Here is an 11,909-nt window from a genome sequence, read left to right on the forward strand (position 1 = left end):
GGCAGAGCTGTGATACCAGAGCCCATGGTTTCCTCTGTGGCACAAATCCCCTGCCTTTAAGAAGCTATGATCTATGGTGGAGCAGATAAATGAACACATGGGAGAAAAGAACAACGAGTCGGAGTCGGTGGGCCCAAATGAGCACGTGTATGGGCTCTGGGAGCCCAATGGGGGCAGATTTCCCTAAATGCAAGGAGTGCTAAGCAGACGTGGGGGGGTCTGATAGGAGTGAGTAGACAGGACACAAAGAAAAAGCTGGGAGAATTCAGGTGCCAGTTAGTCTTGAGGGCAAGAGGTGAGAGAGAGAGGAACTTTTGATGGAGGACTGATTGCAAAGCCCTTACTAATGAACCCAACAAGCTCAAGGCTTTGTTCTGCAGGTGATGGGAAATCCTTGTTGGCTTTTAATGAAGAAAGTGATAAAAAAGCAGTGTCTTGGGAAAATCCGTCCAGTTGTACATCATTATAGTAATTACAAATACTTCTATTACTACCTTTCAGCATTGCATTTCTTTCTTTGTCAGGCACTGTGCTAAGCTGGTTAATGCCTTATTTTATTGTCCAAATGACACATGGTGGGAGCTTTTATAATCACCTCTACTCTCCAGTGTCCATTCCTCCATTTCTAGCTGTTGAGATGGGTGAATATATTTTGCATATAGAATGGATGTGTATTGGGGGGTGAGCAGAGGGCAGGTGGGTTTAATAGTGTCCCCACCCCCACCACCAGATCATGTGCACTTAGAAACTCAGAATGTGACCTTATGTGCAAATAGCGTCCTTGCAGATACAATTAGTCAAGGATCTCAAGATGAAATCGCCCTACATTTAGGGTGGGTCCTAAATCCAATGACTGGTATTATTACAAGAAGGGGAGTGGACACAGAGACAAGAGGAGAGGAAGGTGACGTGACCATGGAAGCAGATGGGAGTGATGTGAGTATAAGCCACGGAGCACCAGACATGGCTGAGGGCCACCAGAAGCTGGGAGAGAGGCATGGAACAGACTCTCCCTCAGAGTCTCCAGAAGGAACCCTTCCTCCTGATACCTTGATTTTGGATTTATGACCTCCAGAATTGTGAGAGAATATATTTCTGTTGTTTTCAGCTGCCCAATTTGTGGTAATTTGCTATGGTAGCCTTTGGGCACTGAGTGAAGTAGGTGATTTAGAATTCTGACTCCAGAGCCCAGTCCTTCTCTGCTTTGGTCTGACAGAGGGGAGGAGGGATGGCAGACTGGGTCCCAGTTAGGAAGCCTGCTGTGGTTGAGGGCTGCAAACAGGGCTTGATCCCAGGGAACGTGTGCTCTGGGCTGTGCACAGTGCCCAGCACACAGTAGGGGCTCTAGATATGCCTGCAGAAATGGGAACTGTCCACCCTACCGGGTGCTGATCTATGAATGGATGTGTGAATACACTGGAGAGGGATTGAGTGAAAGACGGTAAATAAGAAAAGGTAAAGGGGTCTGGGTCAAGGTTTAGGGGCCAGGAGAAAAGCAGAAACTGCCTCCTCTTCTCTCTCCTTTGGCGATCAGATGGGGATCAGCTCATTTGGAGGCTACGACCTCCATCACCCATTTCAGAAGAACATAACTTGCCTCTTTCTCCAGCCTGGAAAACCAAGATAATTCTAAGCGCTAGCCTATTAAAATCAGATTCCCATACCCTCATCACTCACCAAAAAATCCACACACCTCTCACAGCAAAAAAGCCCTAAACGGCCCCTGTGACTCTGAAAGTCCAGAAAGCATATTTGGCTCCCCGCCCCCCATCTCTCTCAGCATAGAGGAGAGATAGCAGATATTTTTCAGATAGGCTGATTTTTTTTAATCAAAAGGAAATTAAAGAACAGGGAATGATGTACATTTCTTATGGGGAGAGCGGGAGTCTTATTCCTCGCCTGTCTTAAAATAGCCTGATGGAACGCAATATTTGCATTATGCTCAGGGTCAGCTGCTCTGGGGACCGCAGCTCGGGCCTGCCTGGAGAAGGGAGTAAGGGGCTGAGTTTTGAGATTTACTGCATTAATGCTTCTCCAGTTTCTGTGGAGTAGCCACTGGAGAGAGGCTTGGCTGCGGAGGTAGTGAAAGAAACGCATGCAGAAACACAGTATCAATAACTAAATATAACTCACATCTGAAATGCCTTTCACTGCACCCGGAGTGCTTTCCAAATATATTATCTCATTAAATCCATACAGAAGCAGAGGGAGGTAGGGTCCTCTCTCCCTCCTCTTATGAGGGAGTGGAGATGCAAAGCCCAGGGTTTGTGACTGCGTGTAGCTGTCCTTCCACGTGCCTCCGTGGTCCTGCACACCAGCTTCACCGAGGACCGGCCGGGATGGGCAACGGCAGTGCCAGCTGCTGTAACAAACTGACCCCCAAATATCTAGGGCTTCATACAGCAGACATTTATTTCTGACTATGTGAAATCCCAAAGGGGTGTTGCTGACTGTCAGGCAGCTTTCCACAAGGTCGTCTGGAGACCCCAGTTCCTTCCAGCTTTGGACTCAGCTCACCTCTCAGCCTCAGCATCTTTGGCATTTAGCCTACAGATGTGGCAGGGTTTTATGAGCCAGGCCTGGAAAGATCCCCTCCTCCATTGCTTCCACCTACATTCATTGGATGGATCTCAGTCACATGATGACGCCTACCTGCAAAGGAGGCTGGGAAATGTAGTCTAGCTGTGCTATAGCAGGAAGAGGAAGGGCTGCGGTCAAGAGCCAGCCAGGCTGTTTCATGGGACCCTCCACTCCTACTTACTGCTCCAAGCAGGGCAGCTCCAATTCTATTTTATATATTGCATTCTACGTAAGACTGAGTTTGAAGAAAGGACCTCAGGACTTTAAGAAAATGTGTCAAGGCTCTAGACCAGTGGTCCTCAGATAGGGCTAGCTATCTGGACCACTAGGGTAGGTTATGAAAAGCACAGATTCCTGGGTTGGTCCTTTGGTGCTTCAGATTCTGTAAATATGGGGTCTGCTGTGTGTTCCAACAGCATATATGCTGAACTGCTTCACTTGCTTTTGGAAATTTAAGGACAGTGTGGTGAAGGGTGGAGGTAGCAGTGAGGCCACGGGGGGACAAGAGGTTGACGCTCAACCATTAATCCAGAAAAGGTGAAGCCCTATGGCCTAGCAAGTCCACTCCGAGCTTCTGTTCTAGAGGAACTTTTACCCAAGTGCATTCAGAAACACGTAAAACAATGCATCGCTGTCGTGATGGCCCAGATCTGCAAATAGCTCAAATGTTCATCAGCAGCAGAAGGGATAGACTGCCGCCTGGCTGTGTGATGGAATACAATACAGCAAAGAAAACAAATGAACTATAGCTAGAGGGCAGACCCAAGCATTTTGTTAAACACAAAGAAGCGAGGGGGAAAGGATGAAGAAAATGGCCTTTGGCATCAGAAAGTCCCCAGTTCAAACCGTGCTAGCTCTGCACGCTTGGACCAATTTCTAAGCCTTTGGGGTCTCTTGGTTTCCTCATCTCTATAATGGAGATGAAAAGCCTTCCGCATAGAAGAAAACACACAAGGCGTTTAGTCTCCTTGTTGGAAAACAAATATAAAATGCATTTAGCACAGGAACCAATGCATAGTAGGTGCCTGATAACGTTGTTGCCCAACTGGGCAAACAGACACCTAATGTGTGTGAGCCAACAGGCGGCTGGGCCAGCAAATGCCGAGGACACGAATGGCCACTGTATGGTGCCAGCCTTATTCCTGTATCTGTTTTCAGTCTCTGTTTCTGTTTGTCCTGCCTTCCCCCCCTCCACTTCCTTCCAGTTATATATTTTTTCGGGACCCAGCGAGCTGCCTTAGACGATTGTGGAAGGAGAAATACAGACACTAGACATCCATGCTGCCATGCTGCCTTGATGGAGGTGACATTAACTCCTTTCAAACCAGGAATGCCCTCCTGGCCTGGTCTCAGGGCACATCCCAGGGGCTCCTCACAACCTCACACCTTGTTTTCCAGGCTCCGTCTTCATTCCCTCCTGAGAACCCTTCTCAGTTCAACCCAACACTGTCTCCAAGGTCACACTCCCACCACCTTCAGCACATGCCAACGATCCTGCCCCAGTTTGAAAATGGTTGGAACATACCAACATATTCCCATGATGAAACTGGTCTGATGTGACGCAGCTGCTAGGGCATCCTTAAGGTCTAGACCCTAGGGGTCTAGGGCTCATTTTCTTCTTAAGGTTTATTTTTTAGAGAGCGAGACAGAGCGTGAGTGGGGGAGGGGTAGAGAGTGTGGGGGACAGAGGATCTGAAGCAGGCTCCGTGGTGACAGCAGAGAGCCCCACGTAGGGCTCAACTCATGAACCTGAGCCGAAGTCAGATGCTTAACTGACTGAGCCACCCAGGCACCCGGTTCATTTGTTAAAGAAGGAAAAAGATTCCTCAGAAGTTATCTTGCTATCCTGATCACCAAGCCCATTCCCCAGTGATGGCCTCTGCTCCCCTCCACCTGACTAAAAGGCCTCTCTACAGAAGGTTTTGGGACAGCAGAGGTCATTTAAATATCTCAAACACAGAATTACCAGAAGGGCATCCAGGGACTGCCAAGAGCTATTACCAAAAAGCAGGATTCTGTGGCCAAATCAGTTTTGAAAATATCTGGTTAATCACAATTTAAAAGAAGCCCGCAGGTAGGGATGCCTGGGTGGCTCCATTGGTTGAACGTCCACCTTCGGTTCAGGTCATGATCTCACACTTCATGGGTTTGAGTCCCACATCAGGCTCTGTGCTGACAGGTCAGAGCCTGCTTCAGATTCTGTGTCTCCCTCTCTCTCTCTGTCTCTTTCCCCCTTGTGCACTCTCTCTCTCAAAAATAAATAAAAGTTAAGAAAAAAAAAACATTTTAAAAAAAGCCTGCAGGACTTCTCAGAGCCTTTAATATGCTTTAATGCTTTAAAGGCTCAGAGCCTTTAATATGTGCTTAAAATCCATGGAGGACTAGAAATAAAGCATTTCCCAGACTTGTCAGAGTTTCTTGTGACACTAATATTCTCCAATATAACACTTCCCCTCCCACCTGCTCCCCCCAAAAAAAAAACTTTGGGGAAGTTCTGCTCCAGCCGGAATTTCAGATTAATAGCATAGGAAATAAGATTCCTGCCTTCAATGAGCCCACTTGGCAAGTCTCCCTGCTGAGGGAAGGTGAGCCAGGCCCCTGGTTTTTCTTTGCCTCACTCTACCCATCAGAAAAATGGGAGCAGGGCCATTAACACCAAGGCTGTCGAGAGAGTTTATTACATTGTTACATGACCCTGGAAGGAGACATTATTATTATCATCAAGGGTACATAATAGTGGGCAGCTCCACAGCATCATATAATTTCTGGATGACAAAAAAATGTTCCCATTAGATCATCTAATTGGTTCCTTTGGTCGGAACAGGAAGAGCCCAGATGATCTAATCACACCCTGGTCTTTGTAGGTGCAGCTTCCTCCACGGAGCTCAAAGGGCTTCCCTCTTATTAGGGTCAAGAGTCTTTCAGAAGGTGAGAGCGGAGGGCAAGGGGCGGTTTCCTCAACTGCAAAAGAACATTCATGCTTTCAAGTTACAACAGAAGCATCATTCCCGGATATTAAATGGCAGCTCGACTGGTGGAAACAGTTAACCCAAGTCTACAGTGGAAAAACTACTCCAACCATACTCGACATCGTGGTTTTGCGTGTTACTTGAAGAGATCATATGGGGCACCTGGGTGGCTCAGTCGGTTGAGCGTCCGACTTCGGCTCAGGTCACATGATCTCGTGGTTCAGGAGTTCGAGCCCTACGTTGGGCTCTGTGCTGATGGCTCAGAGCCTGGAGCCCGCTATGGGTTCTGGGTCTCCCTCTCTCTCTCTGCCCCCTCCCCTGCCACGCTCTGTCTCTCTTTCAAAAACATACACATTAAAAAAAAAAAAAAAAAAGAGGTCATATTGGCTTAGCGCTCTGCCTCAGACATGGCTGCTTCCACACCAGCAAAGACTGATGCCTCCACTTTGCCCAGAGCTTACGATACGCTGACCTCTGCCCCCTCCAAGACACACAGAGCAAGGAGCCACTTTTAACTTCTCATCTCTTGATTTTTGGAATCACGAAGGCAGAGACGTCAATCAATAAACAAGAGCTGGTCTCACACATTCTCTTTCACTGCTGGCGGATGCTTTTGATCGAAAAGCAATACAACTTGCGGTCAAATGGGTTCTGCCACTTACTCGCTTTGTAATGTGGGGCGAGTTATTGAGCTTTTGTGAGCCTCGGTGTCTCCTCTGAGAAAAGGGGGCAGGAATAGCACCTACCTCACAGTGCCCATGTGAACACGCAGCGAGATGACCCGACCCCACAGGAAGTGCTCAAAAATGGCAGTTATCACCACGGGCCTCCCAGAAGAAGCCTGGGCATGAGAGGGATTCTGGGCTGGAAAGACCTCTGTGACCTCTGCAGAGCTATTCGGGAGGCCGGTGGTGTTAAATTTAAGGGGAGGAGGGCCGGTGTTAGGTTCTCAAGTAAGCAGGCAGGGCGCAAATGGATGGAGTCAAATTACCCTTGAAAAGTCCCTGCCCTTAAAGTAGGGCATGTATGGTATTGTGTATGGACCGATCAGGTTTGAGAACCACTGAGTCAGACCAGAGGGGGGAATAAAAGGAATGTTTGTCTAGAGCTGCCTGAGGATTCAAGCCATCCTGTCTCTAAGGAAGTGGGTCTCAACGGGCGGGGATCTTGCCCTCCCAGGGGACATCTGGCAATGTCTGGTTACGGACACTCTCATGAACTGCCGGTGGGAATATAAACTTGCCAGCCAGCTGTTCTGCAGAGCGCTTTGGCGATAAGTCGCAACAGCCTTAAAATATGTGTGTCCCTTGACCAGCAATTCCACCCCCAGGAATCCATTCCAAGGAAATAAGAGAGGGTTCAGTGCGTCACTCGGCTATAATGATATTCGCCAGTTTCGGCAAAAACAGCAAAAGACAATGAGGAACTGATTGAAAAGTATGGCACCAGCACATGCTATCGCTATAGCCATCAGGAATGATGCAAAAGCGTGTGTGCTGACATACAGAGCATAAGAGGATGCACCACGCTCATCCATGAAATTGAGCAAAAAAAAAAAAATATTAAGGATTGATCATTTCCGGTGTCGTCAAGGGCATGGGCCGGGGGAGGGGGGGGGAAGCGGATCTGACTTCTCATGCCCGGTGAGAACTTTGGCACAGCCTTTTGGGAGAGGGATTTAAATCAAAATTTAAATCAAGTGAGTCTACAATTTCACGTGTGTCAATCTTTCCCACAAAAGTCCCTGCACAAGCGGACCAAGGTGTGCAGTTTCGATTAGTGATAAAGTGGAAACAAGCTATATGCCCATGAGTAGGGGAGCGGGTCTGTAAATTGCAGCTTGTTGATGCAATGGAATGTTACCCAGTTGTCAAAGAGACTAAAGAAGACCCAAAGTATTCCGAGACATATTGGCAGGTGAAAAAAAGGAAGCCAAAGAAACAGACACATCGCGGGACCCTGTCCATTTAAAAAAACCCAACTGCACATCAATCTGTATCTACATGGGTGCCAACAAATGCACGGATAGAGGTTGGACAAGTTCCCACTAAACAGTTAACATCGGTTACCTCTGTGGGGAAGGATGGGGGGAGAAGCCAAAGGGGCATTTTTTCTTTTCTACTTCACCTCTTTTTGAATACTTTGCATGCATTCATGTAATACTTGGCTGAATTTTAAAAACAAAGAAGAACCACGGAAAGATGTTAACACTGGGTCTTTCTGCGTAGAGGGGTTACGGATGATTTTTTTTTTTTTTCGTTTCTTGTGGTTTGTCAGGATTTTTCTAATTTTTCTGCAATGAACGTGTGTTATCCGTGCAACTTGAAAACTTTTTTCTTTTTTAATAACAGGAATCGTATTGATTGACTATCTTACAAAGGCGTTTTAGTAGAGAAAGCTAGAACAGAGCAAGGAACTCAGCTTCCTACTCTTGTGGATTCTGTGATCTGTGTGGGACCCTTCCTCTCTCGTACACACACACACACACACACACACACACGCGCGCGCGCGCGACAAGACAGGGCACAGGCAGTGAGTACTTCTAGAGGTCAGAGGAGGATGAGACCTACAGGCAGTGAGGTGGCATGGAAGGTGTCCTGGGAGCTGCGGTAGTTAAACACTGCCTTGTAGAAACAGGAGGGCTTTAATAGACAAGAAACCCTCTAGTAATTGAAATCCTATTATCTGTGCTGGTGGCATCCTGCTCTGGGGATTAATGACCCTTGTTGTCAATTAATTCTTCCTGGATTCCAAGCTAGATATCGGCTACTGTGACTTCAGTGGCTTTCTTTTGCCTCTCTCCTTCGTGGACACGGAGACCTTTCTGTACATCACAACAAGAAAAATAAGCTGTGTCTCCCATCCGTCTCCCAGATTACGACCACCAACAAAGGAGAGGAAACTCTCCCTGATGTGAAGACACGGTCCCATCCACCACCACCACTGGCTGGGGCTTCGATAGTAAAGAAATGAGCTTTCCAAATCCTCCTCCCCCACCGCTGGGTTCGCTTGCCTGTGGTCCAGTACATCTATCATGGGCAAACTGCTCTCACCACATCACCTCCATCCTCAAAGTCACCCCAGCGGGTAGCCGGATCAGCGCCATTATACAAATGGAAAAACTGAGACTCAACTCCTGGCTGCAGAGATTGAGTTTGAGGCCAGAGGCCAGGGCACTTTCTCTGCATCGTCACTGCCTTGAACTAGTGAGGGCAAGCGTTTGGATGATGTTCTCTGAGTGAATGAGCTTCCCACCCTCCATGCGGTGACTGCAGCCCCCTGCACCTAACATGGGCCAGACACAGGGGCTTTCAGTCTCTGCACATGAGATGGGCGTGTGTCCGAATTGGCACACCTCCCTCCTGCCTTTCCACCCCAGACCGGCCAAGCATGGATGCTGGTGACCTCTGCTCCTCAAGCCTTCACAGGCAGGTGTGGAAGACACGTCCTAAAATTCACACCTCTAGAACAGCGTGGGAGGTACTGTGGCAGGGGAGAAGTGTCCAGGATTGGGGAGGGACCGAGAGGGGAGCTGATGTGTCAGCTGAGTCTGGAAGAACAAATACAAGCCTGGGGGCCAACAGAAAAAGGAAGGCACAGCCAGGGACGTGGAACAAACAGGGCATGATAACACCAGCCAACACTTATTACGTGCTGGCCACGTAGCTATTTTTCACGGATCAGCTCATTTGACAGTCACCCAAACCTAGGAGACAGGTACCCAGTTTATCTTCATTTAAAGTGACTTGCCCAGTACGGCGCAGCTCAGAGGTCCAAGGACTGGATCTGGGTCTGTCCGGCTTAAGAGCAGGTGGTCTTGACCCTTCCGTCCACACCCACGGAGCAGTGGCTCTCAATCTGGGGCGACTTGGCCCCCCGAGGACATTTGGCAATGTCTGGAGACGTTTCTGGTCGTCACAGCTGGGGTTGAGGGGTGCTACTGGCATTAGTGGGTGGAGGCCAGGGATGCCGCTCAACCTCCTGCAACGCACAGGGCAGCCCCCAGCACAAACAAGTACCCAGCCCCAAATGTCACTAGTGCGGAGGCTGAGAAACCGCCCAGAGCAGGCGGGCTGCCTGCTGTCAGCTGGGTCCTGGGTGGAGAGCTGGGAAAGACAAAGCAGGAGATGAAGCACGGGGGCAGGCTGGGGCAAGGTCAAAGTCTACCTCGGCTTGGGGCTTGAAACCGGCCTGGAGACGGGAAGGGTTTGAAGTGGGGGCAGCTTTGTGCCTTAGGATGATCACTCTGACTCTGCTGGGGAGGATCTCTCCCAGGAAAGAGGGAGAGAGGTGTGTGCGGCCGCCAGGGGCAACGGTCCAGGGTCCGGGTGACCTTGGCAGGCAGAGGTGGAAGGAGGAGGCAGAAAGGGGGCTCCTCTGAGCAGCTGAGGGTTGACACCGCGCATCCCACTATGAAGGATGGAACATTAAACCCTCTAAATGAGAGTAGCGACCTGATTAGAGAGGGAGCCTAGGGGCTCCCCCTCGGGATGCACACAGATTAACACGGTTATTCAAGCAGCCTCACCGCAAGCGGGAGGCCTGCACTCAGCCGGGCAGAGGGTGATGCTCACCTAGCCTGCCTGAGTGTCCCGGCGAGCTCCCGAGGGTCCCCCCCTCCCCCCCCCCCCCCCCCCCCCCCCCGCCGACCACCACCAACCATGGTCTCCATTCACTTGTCCTCCTCTTCTCTCACCCCTTCCACTTGGCCGACTTCCTCCCAAGCCGTGGGGCCCTCCCGGGGCCGGGCCTTTCCTCCACTGCCCGGCCCTGGGCCCTGTGCCTCCAGGGGCTCTGGTGGGAGCCAACTTCTGTGGAAGGGGTGGAATTTACTTGTGCTGGGGTTCCGGATGGAGTCGTTTGGGCTCAGCGTAATCTTTCTGCCTAATTCTGAAGACAGGTGTTCTGGAAATGGATCCCTGAAGACCCCCCCACCCTGGTTAGGGCCCTGGTTGCTTCCTTCAAAAAATGCTTGGGTGTTTGTGCCCCAGGACTCCCCCTGCGTGTGCACATGTGCGAGCACATGTGTGTGTCTAAGTGTAAAGACTTCAGAAGCGTCAGGACAATTTCAGGGCATCCTAAACCACGAGACCACGTCAGCCCCCTGCTCAAAAGCCTCTGAGATCTCCTAACACTGCAAGATGAAATCGTGGCACCTCAGGACCCCCACGATCCCACCTTATCCAGCACTCGGACCTCATCCACTCCTTATCTCCTAAAATTAACCTGCTACTCCCGCCAGCCAGACGCATCTCTTCAGCATCCCCCAAACGCGCTCTGTTGACTCCTGAGCCCAGATCCTTCCTGGGGTGAGTCCTGTTGCTTGCCTTCTCCCTCTCAGGTGAATAGGCCACGTTTTCTTTACTTACCATCTCTTTTCTAAGTCTTTCTCTATACCTTTTTTTTTTTCAATGTTTATGTGTGAGAGAGAGAGAGAGAGACAGACCACAAGCAGGAGAGCGGCAGAGAGAGACGGGGACACAGAATCCGAAGCAGGCTCCAGGCTCTGAGCGGTCAGCACAGAGCCCCACGCGGGGCTCGAACTCAGGAACCCCGAGATCATGAGCTGAGCTGAACTCAGACACTTAACTGACTGAGCCACCCCAGGCACCCAGGCTTCCTCCATTCCACTCACAGGTTTCGGGATGGGGATTTCTACTGGATGGTTGGCCCCGGAGGCAAGTGTCCCATTAGATGGGTAAGGGGTGATAGCCAACATTTTCTTATTATTGTTTTAATTCTCCAATTTCTAACCCTTCCCTCCCTCTGTTCCTAAGCAATCACTAATCTACTTTCTGTCTCTATAGACTTCTTTATTCTGGATTTTTGTGAACGGTACCATGCGATCCGTGAACTTTTGGGACTGACTTCTTTCACTTAGCATAATGTTCTCAAGGTCGATCCATGTGGTAGCATGAATCAACACTGCATTCCTTTTTCTGGCCAAATAATATTCTATTTTATGGATATACCACATTTTATTTATCCATTCATCCACCGATGGACATATGGGTTGTTTCCACTTTGGGCTGTCACGAAAAACGCAGCTGTGAACATTCAGGTACAAACTTTTATGTGACCATATATTTTCATTTCTCTTGGGAGTATTCACTGTTTTAATAGCTTTCTTTTTTAGTGGCCATGTTTCATTTATTTTGAAATTTCAAATAACGTTAGAACATGAAATCGTTGAGTGCATGTAAAGAAGGCACGGCTTTAACCAAAACTTAAGATATACTGCTCTATGCGGGGCACCTGGGTGGCTCAGTCAGTTGGGTGTCAGACTTCGGCTCAGGTCACGATCTCACAGTCCGTGAGTTTAAGCCCCACGTCAGGCTCTATGCTGACAGCTCGGAGCCT

Source organism: Puma concolor, chromosome D3 (genome assembly GCF_028749965.1).
Source record: "Puma concolor isolate L17-30 chromosome D3, mPumCon1.1.hap2, whole genome shotgun sequence".
NCBI lineage: Eukaryota > Metazoa > Chordata > Mammalia > Carnivora > Felidae > Puma > Puma concolor.